Here is a 14,771-nt window from a genome sequence, read left to right on the forward strand (position 1 = left end):
GCTGTGTTATAAAAACATTGTTTAGAAAAAAATTTAGATGGTCTGTATTTTTTATTTGCACAATCCCAGACACCAACGATTAGATAAGTGTGATTTCTTGCTTAAAAGTGATAAGCCATGGAAGATAACTGCAGGCATTTCTGGAAACTCTTGAATGGCAGTGCCATATGCTGGCCTCACATTGGAACTAAATTTCCTTGCCACATTTTGCAGATTATTTGGGGTGAATAGCCATAGGAAATCAGTAAATTACTATCACAGGTTTACTTTAGCAAGAGTAGTCTGGGAGCTATCCTATTGCCTCAGGGAGGCAGTGAACTGGTTGCACTTTCCAGTCCTGTTTTCTGTGCTTACCTGATGGTACTCGGTTTTGTGTAGGTCCAGGCTCACCACTAAATCCTCACATTGGACATGGCTCATGGGAGAGGGATGGTCAGGCAGGGTAAAGTCTTGAATGTCTTCCTCTGCTTCTCTGTGCCACCAGTCTGAGGCAGGTGTAATTTCCTGGTGTAATTGCAGCTCACCCCATCTCTACATCCATCAGCGTCTGCTGATATGTTTTTGTTTAGGAACTGGGCAGAAGAGATTGAGATGTTTGTGCATTTGGCCCTGTGGGATGACCTCAAAAGAATCATTACTCGGTTTCAAGATGCTGAGTGTCAGGATTGGATGTGATTTTTTTAGGTTGCTAGCACTGAACATTTATTTGTGGTTCTGGCATTTAACCCCCACCCCCATATTAGTAATTTTGTTCCTGCTTTTCCTGCATTTCTGCTGTTTGCTTATTTCCCTGTTTGCTTATTACAGGGAAGCTCAGTAGCTTCTTGCAGTGTACTGCCTTGATTAGTTAAAGATTTGGTTGTTTTAAAGGTAACTCTTTTTTACAATGTTCTTTTTCTTCAATAATGCATCCACGTAATACAGATGTAAGTATTGATTGGTTGAGTTTTTAAGGCTGAGAGAACAGAATTAACTTCGTTCTCTAATTGAACTGTTGACCTCATACAGTAGCTCATCAGTAGGCAAAGCCATTTCTCCTGTGCTTTCCAACAGAAATAAGTCAGGATTTCTATTTGCACTCATAGTCTGAGCACCAACTTTACCACTGCCATAAACAGGGCTTAGTATCCTCAGTGGAGCAATGTTTGCCAGATGTTAATCCAGTGGAGAACATCCTCTGTACTATGTTCTCAGCAGCACACATCTTGTGGATTGCTGCCTTTTTTCCTTGTCCCTCACTCTAAATAAGAGATGATTTTAAATCTGTGCAGAAGATTGAGTCTTTGCTCTGGGCACAGTGGGTGATCGTGCCATTTGTAGGACAAGTCTTTCCCAGGCTTGAACAGCTTGGGAGCTGCCTACTGGAAAGACAAACCTTCCTTACGGGATGTTGCCACATTTGGATAAGCACAGAGGGCTGAACTCGTAAGACCATAAGGTTGATGAAAACTGCTTTTTCTCCATACGTGTTTAAACGCAAATTTATTTGAATAGAAGTTGAGTTTTGTTTTAGATTACATTTTTACCAAGGTCATTAGGTTTTACTGAGTGGTTTGTGGAAGGTCAGCAGAGGGAGGTATTGCTGGTTTTTTATTTGTGAAGTGATTAGAGACAAAGCATATGTTGCTGTATTAAATAAACAAAATAATTAAAAGAAATAAAATTAAAACTTCACCTCTACTGATCATTTTGCCAGCGGGTCTTTTACATTGCCTCTGCAAAAATTTTTTGTCAACAGTACTTTCTGCATTGTGCTTCTTTCAATGTCTGAAGGGCTATCCTACATGAAGAGGAAAAGCAGAGTTGTTTCTTTCCGTGCAGGAAATATTCAATATTCAGGAATTTTCAAGAGGTGTAAAATTTTTCTGTAAATGAGGGGGCAGTTGTTTCCTGTAATAAAGTATCTTTTTTTTTTCCAGTCAGCTTAATAGTAAGTGACAAGAGAGAAGCACCTGAAGAGATCAGTCCATTGGTCTGCGGGTTTCTAAGATGAAGTTGTCCCTAAGATGTAATTTGTTTTTGGAGACGTTTCTTTTCAGTGACTACAGACAGAACTCAGATTGCTGATTAACAGTAAGTGCCTTCATTTATAAGGTTAGTATCAGTTGGATAAACTCAACTATATGAAAGTTCTACCTTCTGAGAAAGTGAAAATAAACAAAAGCATTTCATTCAACTTTCTATGAAAACAGTGAGCTCTGAGCAAAATCCAAGTGTAAGCATTGTTTGTAAAGGTATTTGTTCTGGAACTATTTTACAATTCCTCATTTTGCAGCTTAATATAATCTTTCCTTGGAGCAAAATGTGAGAGAGGGCTTGGGAAATCTGAGTCATCATGAGGACAGGAAATGATCACGTAGGTCTTTTTAAAATGAAACACTGAAGTGACACAAGGGGAGGGACACAATTCTATGTTTTGGATATTATATATGCTAGTGATGGAAAATTACTTCTACTTCAAATGCAAAACTCCCCTGGTTTTCTTTCACAGTGGCTTTAATAGAAGCATTTCAGCCTGCCTTATGGCTGAGACACTTGTGACTCTGGAATCAAAGTGCAATGGTGTGCAGCTTGTTTTAAGGCATAAAAAACAGGCATGTGTGACTGTCTTGTAAATTGAAGAGTATGCAGGGAAAGAGTGAGGTGAGGCAGCGTTCACCTGGGTGAAAATGAAAAATTCTGTGTGTTGTAGGTCTGAATGCTTTGTTTGCATCTCCTTCTTGGTCTCTGTCCTCAGAAAAGCATGATGGCTTTAGAAAGTGCTATACATCACCTTGCCAGCCTCTCTTAATGAAGGAACTTGTCTGTGAGCTCATATGGGTCAGTTTTGATGCTGTAAGTCACCAAGCAGGGCACTGAGTGGCTCAGACATCGTGCTGAAGGCTAAATGAGAGAGAATCCCCAGAGGAGCAGTTCATGTGTAGGAACCTTTAGGATTATGGAGAAAACCATCACTGCTCTGTGATCTGCCATAAATGCGACAATCCAGGCTAGCAGTTCTTCCCAGCTTTCATCCTTTTGTGAGACTCTTCCTTGCTCAGCAAAGACACTGTGCCCATGGCACATGAAAATATAAGTGTCATCAGAATGCTCTGTGGTCATTGTTTATGTGGCAAACCCATCAGAATCCGTGTCCACGATAAATGTGAACCACACACAGTTAAAGAAACAAAAGAAGAAGAAATGCCAGCACCTGGGCAGCCTGATGCTCGGCCTTAGTGGATGGAGCTGAGGGATGTGGGTAATCCTGTTTCACATAATTGCATAAACAAACTTCATAATTTCCTCCTCAAACATGTCCTCTGAAGGCAGTGGGTGAGTGACGCATTGAATGGTAGTAAGCATACCTCTTTCCACCTATTTCTCCTTTTTTCTTTTTTGGGTAATGAGTAGTGGTTTTGGCAGCTGCCTGCCTTGTGTTCATCACTGTCAGGGCTGACAGTGTAACAGATAACTGAATGGATTCAAGGCCACCCAGGGAATGGCGCCTGACAGGAGCTCATTCATCACTTCCATTTTGGAGTTCTCTAAGGAAGAGCTGGAATCAAAGAAGTAATCAAGGCTCACAGAGCTACATGAGTGTTTGGGAGGAGTGCTCTGCATTGCAAACAAACTGAGATGTCAAATCTGTTTTGTAAATGAAGTGCTTTTCTGGAGAAAGTGTGAGTATAACTGTCACTGTAAGTGTATTCTCTGTAATATACTTCTACTGTGACTGCCTAGGGCCACAGCCCAGCTTCCACATAAAAAATTGCAGTTGAGAGCAGAGGATAAAAAAGTGCATTTTAAAATGTGGTTCAACCATAATAGTTTATTTAATCAGCCTCTCTATCTTCAGTTCTGGTCTGGGCATTCGGGTTTCATTCATCCCACGTAATTGTCCCAGAAACTGTGACGCTGGTGAGGTCCAGGCACATGCTGCACTTTGCTATGGGCTGTGTGGATTTCATGACAAATAAGAGAGTCTGCCCTTAAGACAAAAGTATCCTGTTAATATCACAGAATCACAAGTAGGGTTGGAAGGGACTTCTGGAGATCACGTAGTCCAACCTCCCTTCCAAGACAGGGTCACCTAAAGCAGGTTAAACAGGAACATGTCCAGGTGTTTTTTGAATGTCTCCAGAGAGGGAGACTCCACAGCCTCCCAGGGCAGACTTGTTCCAGTGCTCTGCCATTGTCAATGTAAAGAAGTTCTTCATGTTGAGGTGGAAATTGTGTTTTAGTTTGTGGCCATTACCCCTTTTCCTGTCTCTGGGCACCACTGAAAGGAGTCTAGGCTCTTGACACCTGCCTTTGAGATATTGTATTCATATATACTGATGAGATTCCCCTCTCGGTCTTCTCTTCTGTAGACTAAACAGGTCTAGCTCCTTCAGTCTCTCCTCATACGAGAGATACTTCAGTCTCCTAATCATCTTTGTGACCCTCTGTTGGCCACTCTCCAGTAGCTCCTTTTCTTTCTTGAACTGTGAAGACCAGAACTGAACACAATACTCCAGAGATGGTCTCACCAGGGCCGAGTAGAGGTGGAGGATCAATCCCCTCAACCTCCTGACCATACTCTTCCCGATTCTCCCCAGGACACCATTGTCCCCGCTGGCCACAAGGACACACTACTGGCTCATAGTCAACTTGTCATCCACCAAGACTCCCAGGTGCTTTTCTGCAGGAGCTGCTCTCTAGCAGGTCAGCCCCCAACCTGTACTGGTGTTTGGGATTATTCTTCCCCAGGAGTAGGACGCTACAATTGCTCTTGTTGAACCTCATTAGGTTTCTTTCTGCCCAATTCTCCGGCCTACCAAGGTCCCACTGAACGGCAGCACAACCTGTTGTGCTCTCAGCTCTGCCATTCAACCAGTTCTTCATCCACCTCACAGTCCACCCCTCTAACCCACATTTCCTGAGTTTACTTATGAGGGTCACAGTGTCAAAAGCCTTGGTGATTTTAGTTTAGACAACATGCACTACTCTGCCTTCATCAGCCCATCCTGCCATGTCATCATAGAAGGTTATCAGACTGGCCATGCACTTCTCCTTGGTGAATCCATGCTGACTACTCCTGATGACCTTCTTTTCTTTTACATGGTTGGTGATGAACTCTAAAATGATCTGTTCCATCACCTTTCTAGAGATGGAGGTGAGGCTGACTGACTGGTATTTTCCCATGTCCTCCTTCTTGCCCTTTTTGAAGATGGGAGCAACACTGGCTTTTCTCCAGTGATCGGGCAGCTCTCCCATTGTCTGTGATTTTTCAAAGATGATGGAGAGTGACTTAGGAACAACATTTGCCAGCACCCTCAGCACCTGTGGGAGCATCCCATCAGGGCCCATGGATATATGAGTGTTAAGTCTATGTAGCTAATCTCTAACTCAACCCTCTATGACCAAGGGGAAGTCATCCTTTCTCCAGCTTTCTTTTCTTACTTCAAGGTCTGGGATTCCTTAGGACTTTGCTCAGTATGAACTGGAGGGAGCACCAAGCTCTCTATTGACAATGAGCAAGGGGTGCTTTGGATGCTGAGGATAAAGGTTGATGGTCAGGTTAAAGAAAGGAAAAGTGCAGCAAAGAGTACCCAAGAGTACTTGAGTGCATGCAGTTCCACCTTGCCAGCTAAGAAACAACCTGAGGGGTCCTGCAACCTCAGCTAGGTTCTCACGCAAAAGGGTTATCAGTACAGCAGCACAAAGACCATTGGTGTCATGAGGTCTGAACAGGCTAAATTAATATGGTGTTAATGATGTTATGCATATCACAGCTATCTGCAAGTTTTCCTTCATGTTTCTTTTAGGAGTGGCACCTCTAAGGGAATGGTGGAAGGACGCTTCGGTTTCAGGGCACGCTGCTGACCAGACATCCTCCAGCACCCTACCTCTTTCTTAGAGGTAAAATCACCCAGCTTTACTAACTCTGACATCACAAAAACTTCATTAGTCATCTAGTGAGAAGGTAAGAAGATTTAACATGTAGAATAGGAATTGTGGTCAACTGAAGAAGCACTTGCAAAATTCAGGCTCGTTTGGGCTCCTCTCTAAAAGTAGAGAGTATTTTGTAATTTAGGACCATCTTTTGGTTACAAATGTATTTATTACAGGCAGGAAAACTTATTCAGGAATTTTCTATGGCACAGTGGAAGTCTGTCAAAGAGCATCACTGCAAACTCATGGCTTAAAGTGAGGAAAAATGAATGTCAAAGAAATCTTGTGACAAATGAGGGTCTGAGAGGAAAAAAATGAGTATGAAAAAATGAGGAAGGAGGAAGAATGTTGGAGAGCAATATTTGATCTTGCAGTGAATAACTTGGGAGCTTCTGTGATCACTTTGTTAAAAGGAAGAGTTCTGTGTGGACCAGCTGCTATAGAGTGATGGAGCTGTAGACAAGGACAGTGAAGCCATTAAGGCAAACCATACAATCATAGTGAACTGCTATATCCTATTCAGTTAACTGATCAGAGGCACAGGAAGAAAATACTAATTTGCAGTTATGATGCAATAAAAATCTTGTAATGTGTAGGTGCAACATTTTATCTGCAATATGTACCCCAGGTTTCATTTGCCATGTCTTTTTGATTGAATTAATTTGCCACAGAACTTTTAAGAAATATGTATATTTGATTTTATTCAACACAGAATCACAGAATGGTTTAGGTTAGAAGGGAACTTAAACACCATGTAGTTCCAACCCCTCCTGCTGTGGGCAGGGACATCTTTCACTGCTCAGAGCTCCATCCAACCTGGCCTGGAACACTTCCAGGAATGGAACACCCTCAGTTTCTCTGGGAAATCTGTGCCAGTGCCTTACAACCCTCACAATGAAGAATTTCTTCCTAATATCCTATCTAAACCCATTCTCTCTCATGCTTGGCCCTTGAGATGTACACAAAATATGTCAAGGCATGCAAATCAAGTCACAATGAAGACAATAGAATTAAATGTTAGAATCTGACTTTAACTTGCAGAGAGATATCTGGGTGTGCATGACTTGCCTTATAGAATTTAAACCAATAGAAAGATGTTTCACAACATAAGGCGTTGTGAATTGGGGAGGGACTGCTCTGAGATTACATAGAAAAGGGATTAAAACAGAATCTTTTTTAATTCTTGCAGAATAAATACAGCTAGACACAGAAGCAAAACCCAGAAGCAGTAAGCTGTCGGTTTTCATCAGCTTGTTACTGATCTGCCTTTGATGTTTCTGGTAAGTGGAATAGGAGAGGGAAAAGATAATAGTTTATTGGGGTTCAGCTGTGAAAAAATAATTATGAAAGAGCAGCCCTAAAAGTAAGTAACCAGAAGAAAATCCTTTTGATAAACTATTTTACAAATGATCTACAAAATAGTAACAAATGGTAGCAGCTGAAGTAGATATTGTCAGATGGGGAATAGATTTGTCCACCCTCCCTGGAATCCTGGAATCATCAAAAAAATTCCTCTGTTTGAAGCTGAAGAAACAACTTTAAATCATAAATAGTTGTAAATATTGTATTTCTGCTATAACTAACACATTTTTCTGATAAAGTGGATGAAATTTGCCTCTTTTCAGAAGTATGTCTGATAAAACCAGGCTTAGCTGAAGCAGGAAGCTCTTTTAGGCGGTAATTGCCTTTGTGGACATCAGAAGAAATCTCCCCTCTCTCACCTCAGTGGTGGTGTGCTTTTGCTTCCTATAGGCACTGTTGTGCAGCAAGAGAACAGTCATTTCAGCTGGTGTGATTTAAAGCCAGCTGAGAAAAGGATCAGGGAGGCTGATGCTAAGCCCAGTGGTGCCCTGGCATCCCATCAGGGAGAATGGAACAGTTTAGCAAGAGAAAGCGAAGTGTCATTTATGGAGAAAATAGAGAAGGAAGAGAGGACAGGTTTATAAAAATATTTATTATTGAAAAAAGTAAAATGTCCTAATAGTGGTGGGATATCACACTCAGTAGAAGAAAAGGGAGACTAAGCATGTTACAATGCCATGACCTTGAGGGGTTCCACGTGTAAAAGGCAATACCCACATCCTCCACAGCTAAGGACCATTAGGGACATTTTTGTCCCTAAAGATGATTATTGCTTTATAAAGAGGAATCCCCCTACATTTTTGTTCCCCAGCAGGCATGCTGAGGTGGTGATATGCTGCTTGCCTTGAGAACAGCCACTGATGCATCTTCCTATTGTAACCTAACTTCAAATAATTACAAAAATGCTCATTTTCTCATGCAGCCATTTAGAGCTGGACCCCAAGGCCAAATGAAATCTGTGGGACACTCTCCATCAACATCAGTGGCTTTTCCATGAAAGCTTCACCTTTTGTAGCTCTACCTTTCTCTATTTGAATGATTTTCTTTATTCAGAGTACATTCAACTCATTTACCCTTTGTCTTTCTAGGATGCAACTGTCAAGGTCAGCCAGTACTGAACTGAGTATGATAATTTATTACTGTGGCCAGTGATATGGCAGTATGTGGAGTAAGTGAGAGGAAAACTTCTTTGTTCTTGGAGAGGAGCCTTCTCAGTTGGTGCTGGAGTAGCCATGGTTCTGCTTACACTCAGTGTGACTGCTGGGAATGACATCAAGGAGTTTCCCTCCACGAAGTCATCAATAAGGAGTTCCTACATTTGAAGAATAAGGCTAAAGAAAAAGTGGATAAATCAAGCATAAATGGGATGTGGGTTTACCCCCAGTTTGAAATCCAGATTGGCATCTGGTTCTTCATCAGAGAGGAGATTCCTGGTGATGTATGGGTGGAATCTCCATTAAAAAAAAACCAAACAAAACTATTGCTTTGCCATGCTGTCCTTGTGTCCACTGCCTCCGAGAGGACAGATTTTTCACTTCAGCAGGTGTCCGAGGGAAGAGGGGCCATACTTTGTTTTTTCTCATGCTTTGAGCTTCATGATTGGGTTAGCCGCACTTTTGATTAAAAATATAATATTTATGTAGGTACAAAAGGTCTTGGCATTGATGAGACATGTGAAAAGAAAAATATTGGGTGGTTTTTTTCATACTTTTCAAACCAATCTTGTCCTTTGAGCTGTCAGGAAGCCTAGTAATAATTATTATAATAATTAGCCAATGTAATAATTAAAAAGTATTTTAGTATGTTGTAATTGCCTAGTAATTTCACCTTAGTTAATGCTAAGAGCAAATTCCCTGCTGGTGTTAGTGATCCTGAATATAAGAAGGATTTATAAAAAGCCCCCTTCTTAATCTTGTGCAGACTGAAGTGTTTAATGTTTGATGAAGTTTGTTTTCTGAAGCCTGATATCTGTGCCTCTGGGAGTTCAAACACTGGTGTTGTCATTTAAAAATAGAGAATTAGAGAATTAGATCAAAATGCAGTCAGTAAGTTTTTGCAACTCTTTTCTTCACCTTGTGCTGACATATTTAAATCCCTGTAGAGTAGCCAGGAAGACCCTTGTCTTTGCTGCTAAAGAAAGGATTAGGTTTTTTGACTTGTAGTTTAATTTTTTAAAAGTTTTTAATTTAATGTGCACGAAGAGTCTGAAAGTGGAAACTCAAGGAAGATGAGGCTTGTTTGACCACAAACTAAGCAAAGAAAGTTGACCAGTATCTGTGTGAATGCTGCTACATTAATGTTTCAACTTCCATCTAACATAAAACCAATTTACTTTTGTTTTGTTTTTCTACATATTTAGTTATTTTGTAATAGCAAAGAGGAAGTCCTACATATGGCTGTGAATTCCATTCCCAGAAGACAAAGTTTTCAGTGAAAGCTTTTACGATAAACATGAATAATGATTTTAAAAAAACCTCTCTGACATTGGGGACCTGAACTATTGCTCATAAAAGATCTGGGAATGGTTCTCTGGGAGGTAGTGTAACAGGGGGATTAATACTCTGCTGAGGGAATTCATAAGACCCCAGGCTTGCCCCATGAGCCCATTGAAGGGAGTTTACACTAAAAAGATACAAGGCACCCAAAATCCACCCAATGGATTTATTAAAAGGGCCTTTTGTTATTTTATACCTTGAGGCCACGCACAGGGAAAATGTGACAATGTCTTCAGGAGATCAAAATAACACACTTTTATGCGTAAACTTCGGAAAATAAGGGAACTTGGCAAAAGTTTAAAGCAAATATATTCAATCAACATAAAGCATTTCACAAAGCTTAGCAAATTCCAACCCATCCAGGTTAAAGTTACCCAAATATCAAGAACAGGGAATTAGGAGAATAAGGAGAAAGAAAGAGAGTGAGAAAGAGAGAATTATAGCTACCAGCATAGTGACTGACAGCTGCACTAGAAGCTCCCAAGGAGGCAAGGTGTGGGGGCAGACCACCATTCCACCTTGGTAGAATCTGATCTGCTCCCTCTCCCCCACAGAGAGTTGTTTTGAGCCATTGAATTTCTTTCAGTCTCTCACAGGATTCAACACTTTTTTGGCAGCCCTCTAAGAAAAATATGATCAGCAAAGTCTCAGCCAGCAAACTGACCTGTGGTGAATCACTGTCCTCTTTAAGCACTGTTAAAATATCATTAGAGATGCAATCCTTTCAGGAAGCTTTTTTTTTTTTTTTTTAAACTTGGGTCAGAATTTCCTTTTCTCCCTTCATTCTGTGTAATAATCTGAAGAAATCTGGCACAAAGACTAGTGGTGTCATGCTGATGACTGGTCTGCTTTTGTCCCAGGAGAGTGGAAAATGCACTCCTTCCTTTTGCCTACTCAGGTCTCTCCTTCAGTAATTAGCTGGAGCATTCCCCTCACCTTTTTCTTTGCACTGCACTCTTGATGACTCTCCTGCGACCCTCCAACCCGAGGCTAGAGATTTCTGCACAGTGTTTTTCCTTATGGCTCAGGCCGATTGCTGCTCTTGGCTGAGAGGGCTCTTTAGTATGTGAATGCTTGGGGTTGCCTAGGAGGCATTGCATTTTGGATCAGAAGAAGTCCCAGAGGGTGCCTAATTAAACTTTAAGCTGTACGAAGCCAACTATTTCCCTTTAGATAGGAAAGAAAGTTTATGTCAGGAAGAGGTTTTTGGCTGCAACAAACAGATTGGTGTAAGCCATCACAATGGGAATAAGACAAAGAACTCTGATATATATACATATATATATATATAAAATAATCTGAGAGTAGGAGTCTGTTTTTCTGCTTACAATAATTTTTTTCATAGTTGCCACAGCTTCAACATATCCAGATTGATGCTATAGTGGCTCTGACTCAGGGGTTTTGTTTAGCAAATACTCTCAGGCTAAAAGTCTGACAGCCCTTTTTTGCAAATCTTATAATCTTTGAGGGTGCAGACCCATTTCTGCTCTGTTCTGAGCATTTATATTAAATCTGTTGTTACATTTATACCCTGTACAGATTTGTTTGTTTCTCAAAGTTGGCTCTTCTGGTCTTTAGGCGATTGTAATAATGTTTGAGTGGCAAGGTATGAAGATTGCGAAGAAGTATGTAAAACTTGTTGAATGTACTTTAGAAAGGCAAGAAAAATTATATTGTCTGCAAAAACACAAGGAAGAAACTAGATTTGGCTGGTATTATGGTGTATGTTGAGAGACAAGATACCTGTTGGCAGGGTATTTTGCCATGCCTTGGGGAAGAAAAGAGGAAAGCATTACAATTTAGATGAAAACCATAAGCCCTAGCCCAGTAAGGTTTAGTATTTGGACTTCCAAAGTGCCAGTTTTGAGTATGAATTTGCCATCAGAGGGGACAAAATATTCCTAAAACTGATTGTGGACTCTTTTTCTCCTTACATGGCTCAACTACATTGATTCTAAATGGTCAAAATAATTTTGAGACTAAAGGCATTTGGACACTGGATTATTATATTAATTATTGGCTTGGACCAACTCAAGTGTGTGCCTGTGTGCGTGGAAGGGACAGGTCAAATTTCATGAAGGTGAGGTGATGCCCTATTCCATACTCCTGCCTCTTGGTGTCTCCCTGGGCATCCCTGGAGCAGCTGTCAGCCAAAGGAGCACTGCCATGGGAGCACTGCCCATGCCACACTCCAGGGCCCCTGACCCAGCCCCAGACTGGCGGGCACACCTGGCAGCCTCACCTGGGGTGGGGGGTGTGGCCACAGGGAACCAACACAAATAAAAGCAGCACCATGTGCTCTCTTATGTTTGCTTGAACCCTGTCGTCTGGAACTTTTGTAGGACTCCAGTGGGTAGCTATAATTTTCTCATTTTTTCTCCCTTCCTTTACTTCTAATCTCCTTTCTTAATATTTTGGGTAACTCAAAGCTGGATGGGTTGGATTTTGCTGAGTTGTATGGGTTAGCATGTGCTGAGTCAATGCTTTGTGGAATGCTTTATTTGGGCTGAATGTTGACCTTTAAACTTTTACCAAGTTCCCTTATTTTCTAAAGTTTGCCAGGAAAAGCCTGTTATTTTTGACTTTCTGGGAAAATGTGTGTGGTGTCTTCTCCTTTGTGCTCTCTCTTAAGCCATTAAAAGAATTGAAGGCTCTTTTAATAAATTTGATGGGCAAATTTCTGAAGCCTTGTATATTTTTTAAGTAAAACCCCTTCAATGAGTTCATAGCTTGGAGCCTTACAAAGCTTAATGTTGTTTAACAGGATAAACTTATCTTAAACTGCAAGAGTAATATCTTAATATCAGAAAAAATAATATTATTTTTTATAATGGGTATAGTTATTTGCCTCTGCTCAAGTTGACTTCATTTTGCTGCTGCTGCTGGTGGAACAGTGCTGAATGAAAAGTAGCTCCTCTCAGCTCAGTTCTCTTTGTTCTGAGTCTGGTAATTAGTGGTCTTCTTCCAGAAAGACCACAAAAAGAAGTGATAAGGTGAGGGATGTGGAAAGAGTCCTCTTGCTTGCTCAATCTAGAAAAAAATTTGTTTGTGTTTTTTTTTCTTTCTGGATATTTAATGAAGAAGGAAGTCCTATCTTTGTATGAGTTTTCTAAATGTGCTGCTCTCATTTTTCTGTCCTTGAGGGCCTTTGTACATTTACCTTCTTAATTTTCTCTTCTTACGAATAGAAATGAGAAAAAAAATTAGCAAATTGGTCTTCAAGTAATGAGAGCACATTTAAATGTCCAAGAAGCAAACCAATGTTTTCATGTTTAAAGCGAAAACAATGTAGATGCAATAAAGTTCAAAAGGAATTCTCTGTCTATTTAATATTTTTGATATCAGAAGGAGGAAACATTTCTGAAATTATTGGAAAAATGTTTTTGTGGAATTTTATGGGGAATAAAACAAAGCTTTGTTGGGGAAAATTGAATTAATTTAGCTTAATATTTGCATATCAACCCTGGTGAGGTGTGGATTTCAACCTGAACAACTCCTCGAAGCATTCAGAACACAATGCAATTTATTTTAAAAACAAAACAGGGCTTTTCTAAAATGTCTTACCGAATTTGTTTTTCAGTAAATATCAAATATTTCAAAGTAATCTCTCATCAGGCACTTGTGCATTGGATGATTTTGTTTTTCCTTTGTGTTTTGTCCAAAATAGGATTCTTAGAAAACTTATTTGTCATTTATGGGAAAGAGATTTATGTTGAATAGACCTTCTAAAACAAACATTAACACTATTGCTCAGAATTTATTAGAACAATAGATAATACAAAATTCTAACATAATCCAGGTTTTTTGCACTGTTTTTTGGCTGTTAAGTCTTGCCCTCTGATGTGTGAGGTGATCTATAAGAGCAAAAGGGGAAATCTCCAGGAGTGCCCTTAATTTGCCTGAGCATTTTGTTTAACAAAATATATAACCACAAGCACCAGCAGAAGATTGCACCATCTCTCTCACCATCTGTGTCTAATTGCAGATTACCTATTAAGAGTGCAGTGGTGGTGACTACAGGTGGGAATGCAAGTTCACATTTTTTTAGAGTTGCAGGACATTTCCCATTATAAGATTATTTTCTGTTCCATTTGAGAGTTTTCCAGTTCATTTTCTATGCTGGGTGACTGCCTCCAGCTCTTGCTTTTTATTTATTTTTTAAAATTATTTTCCATTTGTTTAGAGGAGTGTTGTGAATTTTTTTTGCTTGTTATTTTTGAGGAGAAAAAAAAAACAAAAAGAAAATTGTTTTGTTTTTTTTTTCCCCCTAAAGAAATAACCTTAGTGACCTTTTTCTCTTTAGTGGCCTGATCTCTCCTCTTTTCCCCTAGCCCTTAAGGGCAGATCTGACACATCTTTTTGCAGGGCTCTAGGCTGGTATATGTGAGTGAGGCTCTTCTTTTGGTTGGATGATTTTTGGTTTGGTTTTTTTTCTTTTTAACCTTAAATCTTGCTTGCTTGGGCTGTGCAAGTCCCATGTGGAGCTCATAGTGGATTTACAAGTCAAACCTTGGGGTTGGCAATGGATGGCAGACTCTGACTTAATGTGTCACCCCCTGTACTGCACAGGAGGGCCAGAGCTGTGGGGTCAACTTCCTCGTGCAGACTGCCCTCAGTGATTTGTTGCCTGCCCTGTGGGTGCTGGGAACAACGGGACCAACAATCTGCTCTGATGCAAAGGGCACAAAGGGCAAGGTAGCAGTGGTACAGGAGTAGCTACAGAAATGCCAGGTTGAAGGCATTTTTTTGTTTTAAAATCACTTTCTGCCATAACGCACTCCGCCCTCTTCAGGTGTTTGTTCATCGAATGAAAACGAAGGAAGAATTAATTTTTAGGTTTTTTTGAAAGTAATTGTTCAGATGATAGGTGTCACAACCATTGCTTCCCTAAAAATATAAATTATTAATTTGACAAAATTAGCGGTTACTGGACTAACTTGCTTGCTGATTTAACTACAGCATAGTCATGGATGTAGGGATTAGTGAGTGGGTTTTCAG

At 40.3% G+C, this 14,771-nt stretch overlaps 1 protein-coding gene across 3 annotated transcripts in view; it reads left to right on the top strand.

The window, feature by feature from the left end:
- SLC7A11 (solute carrier family 7 member 11) overlaps nucleotides 1–14,771 on the top strand; it is a 272,050-nt gene that overhangs the window by 47,361 nt on the left and 209,918 nt on the right. For 2 of the 3 annotated variants that reach the window (XM_051768142.1, XM_051768147.1), the window contains exons 2-4: nucleotides 5,790–5,947; nucleotides 7,106–7,196; nucleotides 8,367–8,620. The gene's annotated coding sequence lies outside the window, so the exon portion shown is untranslated. Of the gene's footprint in view, nucleotides 1–3,153; nucleotides 3,663–5,789; nucleotides 5,948–7,105; nucleotides 7,197–8,366; nucleotides 8,621–14,771 lie in introns of those variants that run through there. The other variant, XM_051768143.1, reaches the window with a different exon arrangement.

The sequence above is a fragment of the Manacus candei genome, unplaced genomic scaffold (genome assembly GCF_025592945.1).
Source record: "Manacus candei isolate 608988 ecotype Guabito, Panama unplaced genomic scaffold, ASM2559294v1 h1tg000092l, whole genome shotgun sequence".
Taxonomy (NCBI): Eukaryota; Metazoa; Chordata; class Aves; order Passeriformes; family Pipridae; genus Manacus; species Manacus candei.